The sequence below is a fragment of the Zingiber officinale genome, chromosome 3B, assembly GCF_018446385.1.
Source record: "Zingiber officinale cultivar Zhangliang chromosome 3B, Zo_v1.1, whole genome shotgun sequence".
Classification (NCBI taxonomy): domain Eukaryota; kingdom Viridiplantae; phylum Streptophyta; class Magnoliopsida; order Zingiberales; family Zingiberaceae; genus Zingiber; species Zingiber officinale.
This window is the reverse complement of record NC_055991.1, coordinates 113,125,966-113,141,474: the sequence shown is the minus strand read 5'-3', so window position 1 is coordinate 113,141,474 and position 15,509 is coordinate 113,125,966. Positions and strand designations below refer to the sequence as shown.

The 15,509-nt window shown below is 36.5% G+C and overlaps 1 non-coding gene across 1 annotated transcript; it reads right to left on the bottom strand.

Annotated features, from left to right (window-relative positions):
* Positions 1 to 1,042: 1,042 nt before the first annotated feature.
* Positions 1,043 to 1,148, bottom strand: LOC121968755. Its single transcript, XR_006108293.1, has one exon. It is a non-coding gene; the product is annotated as a small nucleolar RNA R71 (small nucleolar RNA).
* Positions 1,149 to 15,509: the final 14,361 nt, after the last annotated feature.

Sequence of the window (15,509 nt, the reverse complement as noted above, 5' to 3'; positions counted from 1 at the left end):
TGTTTAGCTAATTCGTGTTGAGATATCTTTAGTAGTTATAACTAGTCCCTGTGGATACGATATCTTTCTTTATTACTGACGACGTATCCGTACACTTATGGATCGTTAACAAGTTTTTGGCACCGTTGCCGGAGACTGCTATAACATTAGAGATTATCAGTTGAAGTTAGACTAAACATAACTATTCTTTTCTTTTCATTAGCATAGTTGTAACTAATATTTAGAATTCTATTTTCATAATTTTTACATATCTTTCTACTTCTTGACAAATTTGTTTTGTTGCAATTCTAATTCTAATTCTGCATTCTTGATTTCAGCATTCTAGTCTAGCTTTTCTCTATTTTTTTTTATTTAAATTTTTCTCTACTTTTCTTTTGTAAACATATCTTACTATATTGTTCTTGTGTATGAGAAGATCAAACTTCGTAAAGGCATCAAGAATAACAAGAACTTATAAATACATTAGTTGATTAGCATATGAATTATTCTAGACATTTTTCTTTTTCCTTTTGTCTTTTCTTTCTTGTTTTCATTATGCACTTTCTTTCTTGCAATCTAAATTTTACATTTTCTTTCTTGCTTTTCATATTACATTTTATTTCTTGTCTTTGATTCTTCAATTTTTTTCTTCTAATAATTTTTTTCTCTTGAATATCCATGAGCACTAATATGTCAAGCAGGCCCATGAGAAATTTTTCTACACCCTTTTCTGTAAGATTTTTATCTCCCATTGTGCAACCTCAAATTGAAACAAAAAGTTTCCAACTAGACCCAGAGTTAATTTCCATGATACAAGGTCACAAATTTGGAGGAGAAGTAATCAAAAGTCCTTATCTGCATCTTGAAACATTTTTAGAGATTTGTGATATGGTGAAGTGTGAAGGAGTGTCAGCAGATGCAGTTCGATTGATGACATTTCCTTTCAATATCAAGGATAAAGCAAGGACTTGATTATATTCTCTCCATCCTCAAAGTATCACAAGTTGGGAGCAATTGGAGAAGAAATTTCTGAATCATTTTTTCCCTACAAGCAGAACAGTGTATATGAGGAATTGCATAACAAATTTTGCTCAGGCATATGGAGAATCATTATTTGAAGCATGGGATAGATTCAAGAGTCTTCAAAGATAGTGCCCTCATCATGATTTTGAAAAATGGTTGATTTTGCACATATTTTATGGGGGAATTTCTTTCTCAGACAAGAGTTTATTGGATTCACCAGCTGGAGGATCTTTTATGGACAAAAGTGTAGATGAAGCATATATGTTAATTAATCAAGTGACATTGAACCTCCATGAATGATCGAACATAAGTTGGATGAAATTTCCCTTAAACATTCATGAAGTGCAAGCTATAAATGCTATAGAGCCTGTCAAACAAATTGTAACTCAACCATCTATGAGTCTTGAAAATCACAAGTCACAGAACAGGGAGTTCAAACATTTGGGGGCAAAGATTGAAAGTATTGTTTCAAAATGGTTTAAAGGAGATCCCCCTCCTTCGCAGACAAGATCTAGTGAAAAGTGTGATGGTGTTGGGTTATTGATCACACCAACACTAGATAAGCAAGTTGGACCTCCTCCAAAAGCTCAAAGGGAATTTAGGAAAAAGGAAGTTCAATCTTTCCCAGGACCTTCACTAAGGGTTCCTTTTCCACAAAGGTTAGTGGGGGTCAATGAAAATAAAGACTTCGGCAAATCCTGTGACACTAATATGGTTGCGTGTAGGTTTTTGAATGTATATGAAGATGAGGACTCTTCAGATGAGAATTTTATTGATAATGCAGTGGTAAATAAGTTTTCAGATCTGCCTTCAAATTTTATAGGGTGTTATAGTGACATAAAATTTTCAGATGATGAATGTGATGTGGTAGATCAATTTAAAACTGCAAGTGAAGTTATTGATCCTCTTGTTATTGATTCTCCTATTGAGGATATAGATGTTGGTTTATTTTTTGATGTATGTGTTGATAATGATGATATGGAAGAATATGTAGGGAGCTGTGTTGTGGAAGCAGCATCTCAAGGATCACCACCTTTGTCCACAAAACCCTTAGAGGTTGTAAGAATTGATCATGTTGTGGAACAATGTGTAGGGACTTTTGCAGAGCTAGCAGAGTCTCAAGAATCACAATCATTGATATCATCAACACCTGAGCCAGAGTTAGAACCATCATTTGATTCAGAGGAAGTCACATCTACATGTTTAGAAATTTCAGGCATCTCTCAGCAAAGTAAAGTTAGTATTTCTTGTGATCTTTTAAAAAATTTTATAGAGGTACCTATCATTGACTTTGTTGTATGTGATTCAATTTTTATTTCTTATTATGCTTATCTTAATATGGTTATGTCTCTATCTTATCTAATATGTTTGTGGGAGATTTGTATTTTTTTTGCATGTGCAGATTTCACTTGGGCTAATAATTGGAAGCTCACACTGAACCGTCTTCGACCACCTAAGAGAACTTCAAAGAAGACGAAGATGGAGAGAGCAATACTTCATTTTGTAATTCCTATATTGGAAGGAAGCTCCCTCCATAATAAGAGCAATCGGTAGGAGGGTGTTGAAATATCTTACCCCTCCAAGAGCGAGATTTAGATGAATCTTATGAGGTGGTCGAGCTAATGACCTTAAACAAGCGCTTCTTGGGAGGCAACCCAAGTTCTTCAATCTTGTTTTCATTCATATTTTTAGTTGCTTTCTAGTTTTATTTCTTTCTTTATAATAAATTTGTATCCTCTACTTAATTTTTGTTGTCTATTTTCTTTTATGGTACTCAAAGATTAGGAGGAGTGCAACTACATGATGGAGAAGTTCATGACATGGACATTTGGCACACATCATTTGGTAACTTCTCTTCCTTTTAATCTCCTCCACATTATTTTTAGATTTCATTGAGACGATGAAAAGTTTAAGTCTGGGGTTTTTTACATTTTTGTTTTGTTCTACAGTTTATTTTGTTTTGCATTTGTTCTTGTTTTGCTTGGATTGTTTTGATAGTCACTTGACTGTCTTTTGAAGAAACCTGTGGCATACATCTTGAGAACATCAAACTTCACTTATATGTTTTCTTGTCTTTTAGTAAAAATGTTAGCACGCTATTATCTTGATTCATGATGTTATAAATGATCCTAGTAGTATGCTTAGTGTATTTCTTTTCTCTATCTTGGGTAGCATTAAATAAGCTAAGTATCATATGGAGATAAGTTTGAAATTTGGCTTGACCTTAAGGATCTTACCTTCACTATACTTGAGCTTGGATAGTTGATATCATTGAAATAGTCATGATTCATCTTGTGTGTTTAGTACTTGGTTTCCATGGTGATTTCTCAAACTTCATTTTGTTTACTGGATGATGCTCAAATCATGTAAGCTCATTTGGAAAAAATCAAAATATCCCAACATTTGTGCTAAAAGTATATTTGTAAATAAGTTTTGCACAATGCAAATACTTATATAAAAAAAGTGAATAAGGGATATAAAAAATAGTTGTTGTAAGTGGAATCTAGTAAGTCACCGCTTTGAGACCGAGTTAGGTTACTGGGGAAATGACTACTTAGCTTCTCTTGAAATTGAGCACGCCTTTGAGACCTTGGGTCGATTGAGAAATATGAACCAAGTGTGTGGCAGGTAAGTGCCTATCACCGGAAATATTAGGAAGTCATTTGGATGATGACTTAACTAGGACATAGATTGAAATTTGAAAAGTTTGGGTCACTTTTTACACTGTGCACAAGAGACTTATGCTTGAGCCATACTTGACTTATTTCCATGATCATGCTTGTTAATGAAACTTTTTGATAGAGTTAGGAAAGTATATTAGGGATTATGAATGCATTGTAGAGCATATGAATTAAGATTTCGGCATTTTTGCTTGAGGACAAGCAAAAGTTTAAGTCTGGGGGTGTGATGTGCGTAGATTGTATACACTTGTTTAGCACGTTTTGATGCACATTCACATATTTTGCGCATGCTTTATCTATGTATTTTTGTACTTCCAGCTTTGCTTTTAGCATATTTACTCTTTCTATTCGGAGATCTGCTTTTGTGCATTTTCTGTACGCAGGAGTCGATTTTGGAGAAGAATTGACGTTCGAGGCAAAATCTACAATTGAATGAAGGAGGAAGGTACCATCCCTGAGTGCCACACGACCCTATCATGGGGAGTTGCCCAGGTCGTGTGGCGATCCTCACCCCTGGAGCACTGGCAGAATGAAGGAGTGTCCAGGCTGTGTGGTGGTGCTCACCCGTTCAGCCTCAGCAGGAAGGAGGAAGGGCACGACCGTGTAAATTTTTGAAGAGAAGCAGATCATGGCTGTGTAGATCTACACGGTCATGCAACATTTTCAGAAGCCAAGAAAGCCCTGGTCATGTTCCAGACACAGCCGTGCATGAGCATCACACGGCCATGTCACCTGAGCAGTGAAGGGAATGGACTAGGCCGTGTGAGCTTCACACGGCCGTGTCTTGGGGCCGTATGGCGCCCAAACCCTAGCTCTATATAAGGGTTTCTTCCTCATTTGAAAGGGGGAGCTCTCTCTTTTGGGAGAGAACGAGATTTGGGCGATTCCTCACCTTCTTGGAGGGATTTTCCGGCGATCTAAGGGCAGATCTTCAACGAATCGACTCCGAGAACGAGGATTGGATCCGAAGACCGTTCTTCATTATAGATAAGCTTTTCTTCCCTTTCTCTTCTTGGGTTTGGGATCAAGATGCTTGTAATTTTCTTGTCTTTGGATCTCTTTTCTTGTTCTATGGATTAGATCTCTTTGTTCTAGGATGGAGGGAGTATTTGTAATGTGATTTGATGTAAACTCTTGTGGATTTGCCAATTTCCTATTTCTATGATATTGTCCTATTTTGTATCTATTTGATCTTGTGTGGATGGATGTGATGGGTCTTAATTACCATACTTGATTGAATGTTTCAGTGTCTTGTGGATCTTGTAGAGGTAATTCCTCATTCAATTATCCGAGGGACATACGTGACAGACATGCCCGTGTAAAGACGATTGAGGGATAATCTTGAGGGTGAAATAAGGTCATTCAAGGGGGTAGGATAGTTTGTATGCGTTAATCTTTTATATCTTGATTTGGTTGAGAAGTAATGAATTTTTATGTTGATTTTCCGAGGGACGCACGTGACAGGCAAGCCCGTGTAAGGACATCATAGGAATCATTCCTAATTGATCACATTTAGATATAGATTTTAGTCCTAAGCTGGTTGTCTATTACAAGAGAGAATCGACAACCTTCTACAAATGATGAACAATTGAGGAATAAGATTTGGTAGATCATTTACATTGAATAATATTACAAAGAAACCAAAACTCTTAGAACGTCCTTTTATCATAACCCTTATTCCTGTTTTTATGTTTTACTTTCTATAGTTGCACCTAGCTTTTATAAACCAATTGATTAGTTGTTTAGCTAATTCTTGTTGAGATATCTTTAGTGGTTATAACCAGTCCCTGTGGATATGATATCTTTCTTTATTATTGACGACGTATCCGTACACTTGCGGATCGTTAACATTATGATGGTAAGACATTTTAAAAAATGATTTAAATCAAGAAAAGCTAACCATCCACAGGATAGAAAAAAAAGGATAATCAGATGCTACCACTGCAACGAAGAAGGGCACGTTAAGGACAACTACCCTAAACTAAGGAACAAGGATAAGGACAAAGAAAAGAAGCCTATCCAAACGAACAAATACAAGACTTTAAAGGCGACGTGAGATGAAACGTCGTCCGAATCAAAAGTTGAGGTTTTCTCTGGACTTGCGTTGATGGCAAGTCATCAAGACGAATACAAAGAAAGCTCTTCCGAAATGAGCATCGAGGGCATCGATGAAGGGGGAGCGACATCGGAAGAAAGCAACGGTTCAGGGGGAGCCACGGACAACTAGATCGACAACGTAAGTCATGTACGATCTCTTCTTCTGGATAAAATGTTTAAATTCGTAAAATTATTATCTAAAGATTGTTGTAAATTAGAAAAAGAAATTAAAGAATTAAAAGTAATTCTAGCAAAATCTTGTCCATTAAAAGATTTTGATAAATTAAAGCTAGAAAATGACAATTTACAAAAAAAAAATAAGAAACTTGAAAAATCATACATGCAAATGTAGTACAAGTTTTAGAAGATATAATTTGAACTGGTACTTTAAATATCACAAAGGAAAAATTAAGAAATTTTCATAGAAATATGTTCCTAAAGAATATTTAATTAATCCAGTTGGCTGGAACCTATATTGGGTTCCAAAGTCTTGTTTAACTTGAACTTTAATTTAACTTAGTGCTTTCAGCGAGAAAATTAGATATTTAATTTTCTTATGAGGTTTTGTCTAGAAGTGGTTAATGATCCAATAACCATGAAGGCTTAGTGCCTCGCCACAGTCTGGAAGCTAAATATTGAAATAAAAATATTTAATTGACTAACTGATAAAACATTAAAATTAAAATTAGATAATACTTTGAATAGTTATTCAATTTTTTTGGAAAATTCTAAATTTTTCTATGCAAATCTATTTAACTTCTTATTTTTTTAACTTAAAGTTTTTTTTTACTTGTGCTTTACCAAAATGTATTTTACATGTTGCACATTTTTTTAAAAAAAAAACTTAGAAAATTTTTCTTTAGAATTTTTTTTACTTAGAATTTTTTTTACTTAAAGTTTTTTTTATATCAGATTTACTTTACCAAAATTTCTATAAAAATTAATTCTTGAGAATTCATTTAATTGAGGAAATTTTTCATTTTTTTAGAAAATGTTTCTAAAATTATTGCAATATTAGCGCTATCAAAATTGTTTTCAATATTTCCAAATTCAGAGTTTACTTAGAAATTTTTTTCTTACTTGAAATTCTTTTTTTGGAAATTCAGAGTTTTATAAAAGTTACCCTTAGATTTTTTTTTGGTGCCTCATTTTTTTATGTGATCAAAGGGGCAGAAGTGGAGAATTAAGTCTTGGGGGAGGTAACTTAATTTTTTTTTTTTTTTTTTTTTACTTTTTGCACTTTATTGCAAAATTTATTGTTCTAAATTTATAGTTGTTTACCCTAGCTTAACTTAGGTCGCTCACATCAAAAAGGGGAAGATTGTTGGTACCCAACGTTGTTTTGATATGATCAAATAAGTTAGGTCCTGTTATAGTTAATCCTGTGTCTAAGTATGCAGGAGCTTAGGAGCACAGGAAGTCAAGCAAAAGACGCAGCTAGCGAGAAGGACGGCATGGGAGAGAGCCGACGGGCTTGGTGTCTCTGAGGGATGAGGTGCTGTGGAAGAGTACGCGGGCGGATTAGAAGGAGGCGCGAGGCGTTTCCGAAGGACGAGAAGCCGGAGTGGAAGGTTGCTCGAGAAGGCTGGAAGTTGTGTTCGAGTGAGCCTTATTCCGGATAGCTGAAATAATCCAAGCGAGTGGAGCTGGAGCGGGAGTCTCGGACCGAGGCGAGCATCACCGGAGCAGAGGGACTGGACCAAAAAAGTCGACTTTTAGGGTCTGAGCGCCCGGAACCTATTTTTATCCACATCCAACGTGGATGTTGACCGTTGCATCGGGGATAGAATTCTATGTTGGTGCGGGAAGCATCCGACGATCGAACTCGTGTTTTGATAATGGCAAAGAATTCAAAGTTAAGATGTTTGGTAGTCTAACAAGTTTACTTGAGGATGTCAGGAAAGTCCTAGCTGCGGTTAGGCAAAGGGAAAACCCTAGGGGACGGTAACCCTAGGTCATAGGGGGTGGTAACCCTATGCGGAAAGTCTTGGTAGGTCGATGTCTTCAGGCAAAAGTCCTAGGGGGTGGTAACCCTAGGTGGAAAGTCCTGGTGTCGCGAACCAGGTGAAAGACTGGATTGGCCGGGAAGCGGATGTCCAGCAGAAAGTCCGGAAGCGTCGGGTGCTGAGCAAAAGTCCAGTCGATCTGGAGGATCGACTGACAACAGGTAAAATCTCCTGAGTGGAGTAGGTGAGGACGCGTTCCCCGTAGAGGGAACAGTAGGCGTCGGGTCGACCTAGGGTTTCCGGTCGGAAACCCAAAGTCAGGCTCGGATAGTCCGGAGACTATCATTATCACTTCTATTATGCTTTATGTGCTAACTTTGTGCTGTAGGGTATATTTGGGATTAATGTATCTTGCAGGGACCAAAGTGCAAAGATTAACCTCGGATGAACAGTGTCCGAGGCGCCTCCATGGAGCTTGGAGGCGCCTCGGGTAGCCGCGAAACAGGGTTGAAGGCGCCTCAGCTGGCTCTGGAGGCGCCTTGAAGGCCCTTGAAGGCGCCCTCAAAGGTGATAAGCGCAAACTGGTCAGCGCTCATCTGCACGGTGGACTCGGAGCCTTGAAGGCGCCTTGAGAGGCCTTCAAGGCGCCTTGGATGCCCTTTATAAGGGGACTTCGAGCAGCATTGAAGAATAACAACTTCCAAGCGATCATTGTGCTGCGTGCTGCTCAATCAACGACCCTGAAGTGCTGTTACGAGTCCACGACGACCAGGAGCTTCGAGATTACGATTCTGTCGTCGGTATACTTGTTTTTAATTACTGTACTAATTGTAAATCTTGTACTCCTTTTCGTACTTATAAGTGTTGCCCACCGAAAGCGATCAAGGATCGCGGGCCTTCGAGTAGGAGTCGACCTAGGCTCTGAACGAAGTAAAACTTCTTGTGTCCCTCTGTGATTGCATTCGTTATTTCCGCTGCGTATATTTACTTTGATAGTTTTACGATTCCGATACGATAAAAATAGCCGCGAGCGCTATTCACCCCCCCTCTAGCGCGTCTCGATCCAACAATTGGTATCAGAGCGGGGTCGTCTTGAATCAGTGCAACCACTATTCGAGACAATTTTTTTTTCGTAGTTTTATTAGGAGTCGATTAGAATTTAGCCTCATAGCTATATTCTAATTTCTTTTTACGAATCGATTTTCTGCTCAAAGCTGGTCAATACCACTTGAGCCTGTTAATTTTTTCCCTCCTCCCGCACTACTAATCCAAGACTTAGTCTTGGAATAGATCTTGTTGTTTCTGTTCGTTTTATAGATCTAAATGGCCCAACAAGAAGGATTTAGCACCGTTCGTCCCCCATTGTTTTCCGGAGAAGACTTCGGATATTGGAAGGGGCGAATGGAGATTTATCTAAAGATCCAGTTCGACACCTGGATGATCGTCAAAACAGGACTGCAACTACCAACTGATACAGACGGTAAGCCTACATCCTGTGAGAACTGGGAGCCAGCATTTATCAAAAAGGTGGAAGCAGACGCCAAAGCCACCTGCACCATTCAGTGCGGTCTTACCAAAGAAGAGCTCAACAGAGTTGGTCCATTCTCCTCCGCAAAAGAGCTATGGGAGAAACTAATCGAACTTCACGAAGGCACCTCGGAAACCAAGGTAAGAAAGCGTGATTTGTTACTAAATAAACTATACAATTTGAAAATGCAGGAAGGCGAGACGGCAAGCTCTTTGCACACCCGAATTCAAGATATCCTGAATTCTCTACATGGAATCGGGCAGAAGGTAGAAAACAGAGATATAATAAGGTATGCCCTTAACTCATTCCCTAGGAGTACATTATGGGCATCAATGGTAGATGCCTATAAAGTCTCTAAGGATTTGTCCTCCTTAAAATTAGACGAATTATTTAGTGAATTCGAACTCCATGAACAAACTAATGCACAGCCATCCGAGAAAGGGATTGCTTTGGTTACAGGAACGAGTCGAACACGGGAATCAAGAGGACGGCGAAAAGTTGAATCGGAATCAGAAGACGAACCTGATTCAGAAGATTCGAAGATGAACTGCCAACGAATTTGTGAATCTTGTAAAGAAACTCTACAAGAAGAAGAAGGGCTTCAACAAGAAAGATCAAGAAGGCGTTCAATCCAAGGAGGCTCAACAGAACTCAAAGACAAAATTTCAAGTCACTTGCTACTGGTGCAACCAAAGGGGCATATAAAAGCCAACTGCCCCAATTAAAAGGAAGCCAAGAAGCAAAGAAGAAGGAAAGTCCTAAAGGCAACCTGGGACGAATCCTCTTGAGGACGAAGACGACGAACTCGACCAAACGAGTTTACTCGCATTGATGGCCCGGACCGGATCACGAATCCAGCGAGAGCGAGTAGGTCGACTCCGAGCAAAGCCACGGATCCGCATCCGCTTCCAAGGGCCGACTCCACTGTAAGTATTCCTAGGCTTAATAATTTAGTCAATTATTTACTTCGCAAATTAGCCAAGTCAAATTTAAAAATTAAGTCACTTTTAAAAGAAGTAACCATTCTTAAAGGAGTAACTAACTCAAAATCTTTAACTGAAGATTCAACTCAAGTACAACAACTTGAGAAAGAAAATTCAAATCTGAAAAATCAGTTAAAAGATTTAAAAATTACTTTAGAAAAGTTCTCTCTGGGCTCCAAGAATTTGGATCTAATTCTTGGGACACAAAGATCCGTCTACAATAGAACTGGGATAGGATATAAAAGTAAAAAGAAATACAAATCTTATTTATCCTTAATAAACAAACAAAGTAGTAAATCAGTCCAAGCATGAGTCCCCAAGTCCAAATTGATAAATCAAATTGGACTTGGCCAATACTGGGTTCCGAAGGATCAAATATACTACCTCGACAGACCATATCGAGGTCGTGATCCAGGGAAAGCTAAAATGAAAACGATCTTAATTCAAAATTCGAAATTAAATTAAAAATTAAAAATCAAATTTCAAAATTTAAAATTCGAAATTAAATTAAAAATTAAAAATTAAAAATCAAATTCAAAATTTGAAATTAAATTAAAAATTAAAAATTCAAAATCAAATTCAAAATTCGAAATTAAATTAAAAATTAAAAATCAAATTCAAAATTAAAAATTAAAAATCAAATTCAAAATTCAAAATTAAATTAAAATTTTAAAATTAAAAATCAAATTCAAAATTTAAAATTCGAAATTAAATTAAAAATTAAAAATTAAAAATCAAATTCAAAATTCGAAATTAAATTAAAATTTAGAATTAAAAATCAAATTCAAAATTTAAAATTCGAAATTAAATTAAATTCAAAATTAAAATTACAAATTCAACAAGTCGAAATTATGAAAATGAAAAGTAGATGGAGGATCCAAACTAGCTGGCACCTCCAACTGAACTACCCGACAGGGTAACTGAACATAATTTACCCGGAATGGGTAAAACAAGAATAGATTACCCGGCAGGGTAATTAAGGTTAGATTAAAACGGGATAAGTTTAACTTGAACCACAGTACTGGTGAAGTTTTTGGATGATAGTACGTTAGGGAAGCTTGGGCATCGCATGTCTAGGAAGATATGGCTTCGACCTGGTGCATTTGGCCAAGTGGAACTGACCGAAGCTATCCTTAAATGGATCCTAACTAGTTATACCAAGTTTTAGTATTAAGTTCAATGGGTAGGACTATTTGGAAAACCTCGAAGGCATGGTTACTTTAATGAGCTCCGTGTGACTCACCATAACCCAGAAGTTTATCCAAAAAATGCTTACTTGTTGAACCCAAAGCTAAACCTGAATCTAACACAAGACTAAACCAAACCCTTAAATTGAACCTCAATTCATCTCACAATAATTATAGGATTCCCTGATTGAGAATTTAGATCGGGTGAGATGACTAAGTAATTAAAACCAAACTGATAATTAATTTAAATAATTTTAAACTTAAATTTCAAAATTATTTTAAAAACTTAAATATCAAAATTATTTTAAAAACTTAAATTTCAAAATTATTTTAAAAACTTAAATTTCAAAATTATTTTTTAAAAAAAAAAACTTAAATTTAAAAATTATTTTAAACTTAAAATTATTTGAAAAACTTAAATTTCAAAATTATCTTTTAAACTTAAATTTCAAAATTATTTAAAAATCTTTTCAAAATCAACTTCAAAATTATTTAAAAAATCTTTCCAAAATCAATTTCAAAATTATTTAAAAAACTTTTCAAAATCAATTTCAAAATTATTTAAAAAACAAAAAACCTTTTCAAAATTATTTAAAAATCTTTTCAAAATTAATTTCAAAATTATTTAAAAAATATTTTCAAAATTAATTTCAAAATTATTTAAAAAACTTTTCAAAATCAACTTCAAAATTATTTAAAAATCTTTCCAAAATCAATTTCAAAATTATTTAAAAAACTTTTCAAAATCAATTTCAAAAATCTTTTCAAAATCAATTTCAAAAATCTTTTCAAAATTAATTTCAAAATTATTTAAAAAATCTTTTCAAAATTAATTTCAAAATTATTTAAAAAATCTTTTCAAAATCAATTTAAAAATTATTTAAAAAACCTTTCAAAATCAATTTCAAAATTATTTAAAAATCTTTTCAAAATTAATTTCAAAATTATTTAAAAAATCTTTTCAAAATCAATTTCAAAATTATTTAAAAATCTTTTCAAAATTAATTTCAAAATTATTTAAAAAACTTTTCAAAATTAATTTCAAAATTATTTTAAACTTAAAATTATTTGAAAAACTTAAATTTCAAAATTTTTTTAACCTAAATTTCAAAATGATTTTAAACTTAAATTTCAAAATTATTTTAACTTAAATTTCAAAATCATTTTAAAACTTAATTTAAATTTCTAAAACCATATTGTTTTTTATCAAAACTAAACCTTAAAGAATGTGTCGATTAAAAAAAAAAAAAAAAAATGGGACACGTAGCATCCGAAGGCGCCTCCATCTAAGAGGAGGCACCCTCAACCAGCGGCGGGAAATTTCCCGCCGCTCACTTAAGGCGCCTTAAGAAGCCCTTAAGGCGCCTCCAAAGGCGCCCTAAAGGGATCTTATGGCGCCTTAAAACCTCTCTTTTGTCACGAACAGAAGCATTTTTGCTTCTGTTCGTGTCTCTCCGCAAACCACCGATCTCTTCGGTTTCTTCCCAACCAAGGCGCCTTCTACCTATTTCCTTCCCTTTAAATCCAAGCTATGCCTCCTAGGTACAATCTAAACCCTTCTTTAAGTGCTTAAATCCTATATTTTTTGCTAGTTTTTGCAATTTTTCTTGCATAATAGGAAGCGTCGTATTGTGGATACCACACCAGCACGGGCCCCTTCCACGGATCCGAGATTCCCCTCGGAACAGCATAGGATAGATTTCTCTAGGTTTACCTTTGAGTCAATCAAACCTAGATATATTGGTAGGGAGTTTTTGTCATAAAATTGTCAACCCACTATCCAAATGATAAACCATTATCATTTAGATAAACCGGTTGATTGCACCACAACTGTCAATCAAGACCTATGTGCCCAGTTCTATCACAACCTTGAAAAGGTTGATGATAGAACTTATACCACCAGGGTAGGAGGTACAGACATTCAGTTCACTCCATCACTACTTCGCACCAGCCTAGAGATTAGGGAGTCTGAGTGTACATTTTTATGTTATCCGAGTAGGCCCCTACCTTTTGGTGCCCCCTATTCCCACGTTACATTAGACGACATTTACATGCATTTCTATGGGGAGGAGAGACCCTTAGGCCTGACTGAGTTCAGATCCACTCTTCTTCGAGTTCAGGATTATGCTATGTACAGAGTCCTGACAGCCTGTATTCTACCCTTATCAACTCGGGATGTCTCAACGATGCGACCGTCCCACTCGTTTTTCTTGTACGCCCTCACCCAGCACCTGGATATAGACATAGCCTTCCATATGTTTCATAATATTATCCTTGCATCTAACACAATCACATCTGGAGTAATTCATATGCCTTATTGTCATATCCTGACCCAGATATTCTCCAGCTCTAGGATAGACATTACTAGAGGGGTTCTCATCCCACTTACCCTCTATGATGAGGTCGGTCAGCGTAGCCTTAGATTAGCAGGGGCAGAGATCACTGCCGAGGGGATTCTGGCCTGGAAGGGCCGACCACCACCAGCTGCTGCCCCTGGTGCTCCAGAGGCCGAGGGCGCACCTGATGCAGATGAGGAGTGGCCAGATTTCCTGGCAGAGGACTTCTTCACAGATCCTTCCACCTCTGTCGGACCCTCCTCTTCAGCTGGGCCGTCATCTTCAGCACCACTCTCTGTCGAGGATAGACTCACTCGACTTGAGATCCAGTCCACACAGACGCATCGTTTTCTTCGGACTATGCGATCTGAGATAGCTGCTAGATTCGCATCTCTTCGAGGCGAGCTTCGGCGTCAGGGACAGCCTCAGCCACCACCTGAGCAGCACCTAGCCGATCCTCCAGCCGACGATCCACCTGCTTGATTCTATCTGTTCACCTGCCTTGACATACTATTGACATCTGGGATCTTTCTCTTACTCAGCTTTTGATGTATATCTTGGATGCTTTAAATTGATTAGACATGTTATTACTCAGTTTTATGTGTTATGAGCATAGGTTTTATTGTTTTTTTTTTTTAAATTCTAGGAAAAATAGTTTTCAAAACTCCAATTTTTTTCCTAGATTTTAAAATTCTGGAATTAGCCTAGGTTTTTCCCCCTAGATATCATGTTCCCCTAGAATTAAGCCAGAGCATCTCACAAAGCACCTAAGTTTACCTTGATTGTGATTGACAAACATAGAACGACGTGAGATGCATAGGGTATACCCTAGACTCAAGAATGCTTATATCTGTGCATCAATATGAGTCTGGGCGTTAAATATGCAATAAACATTAATCAAGTTAAGTTCTCCAGCTCTAGTCATGTCTATCTGGACCAAAATAACTTAACTTGACTAACCTAGTGAAAGATATTGTCCTGTAGACTATCAGCAAGTAACTAAAGGTTAGACAGTTGGTAAGGGATACTCAATTTTCTTCTTAAGGAATGTTTTTGCTCTTTATGGCTCTGATACCTAATAAATCAATCTATTGAACATGTCTTGTGCTTGGACTTAAGGACCAACTGAACTTAAATGAATAACCTTGTCTTAAAACTTTATTGAAACTAAGTTCCAATTGACATTAACTTTCAAACCCTGTTGAACTTAGCTAACCTGTTAACCTTAGTAAAATCATGTACAACTCAATCAAACATTTATTATTACCCATTTTTGATATATGGCAAAGGGGGAGAGTAGCAAAAATGTAAACAAAAAGTTAAGGGGGAGCAAAAGTTAAGGGGGAGCAAAAGTTAAGGGAGAGCATATAAGGCAAATTTGCTTTAGTTATTTTGGACATCTATACTTAGCAGATTTACCTGTGTTAAAAATGTCTATTCGTTTGTTTACTTAACTTTGAATTTGAGTTGCCATAATCAAAAAGGGGGAGATTGTTGGTGTGGGAAGCATTCGACGATCGAACTCGTGTTTTGATAATGGCAAAGAATTCAAAGTTAAGATGTTTGGTAGTCTAACAAGTCTACTTGAGGATGTCAGGAAAGTCCTAGCTGCGGTTAGGCAAAGGGAAAACCCTAGGGGGCGGTAACCCTAGGTCATAGGGGGTGGTAACCCTATGCGGAAAGTCTTGGTAGGTCGATGTCTTCAGGTAAAAGTCCTAGGGGGTGGTAACCCTAGGTGGAAAGTCTTGG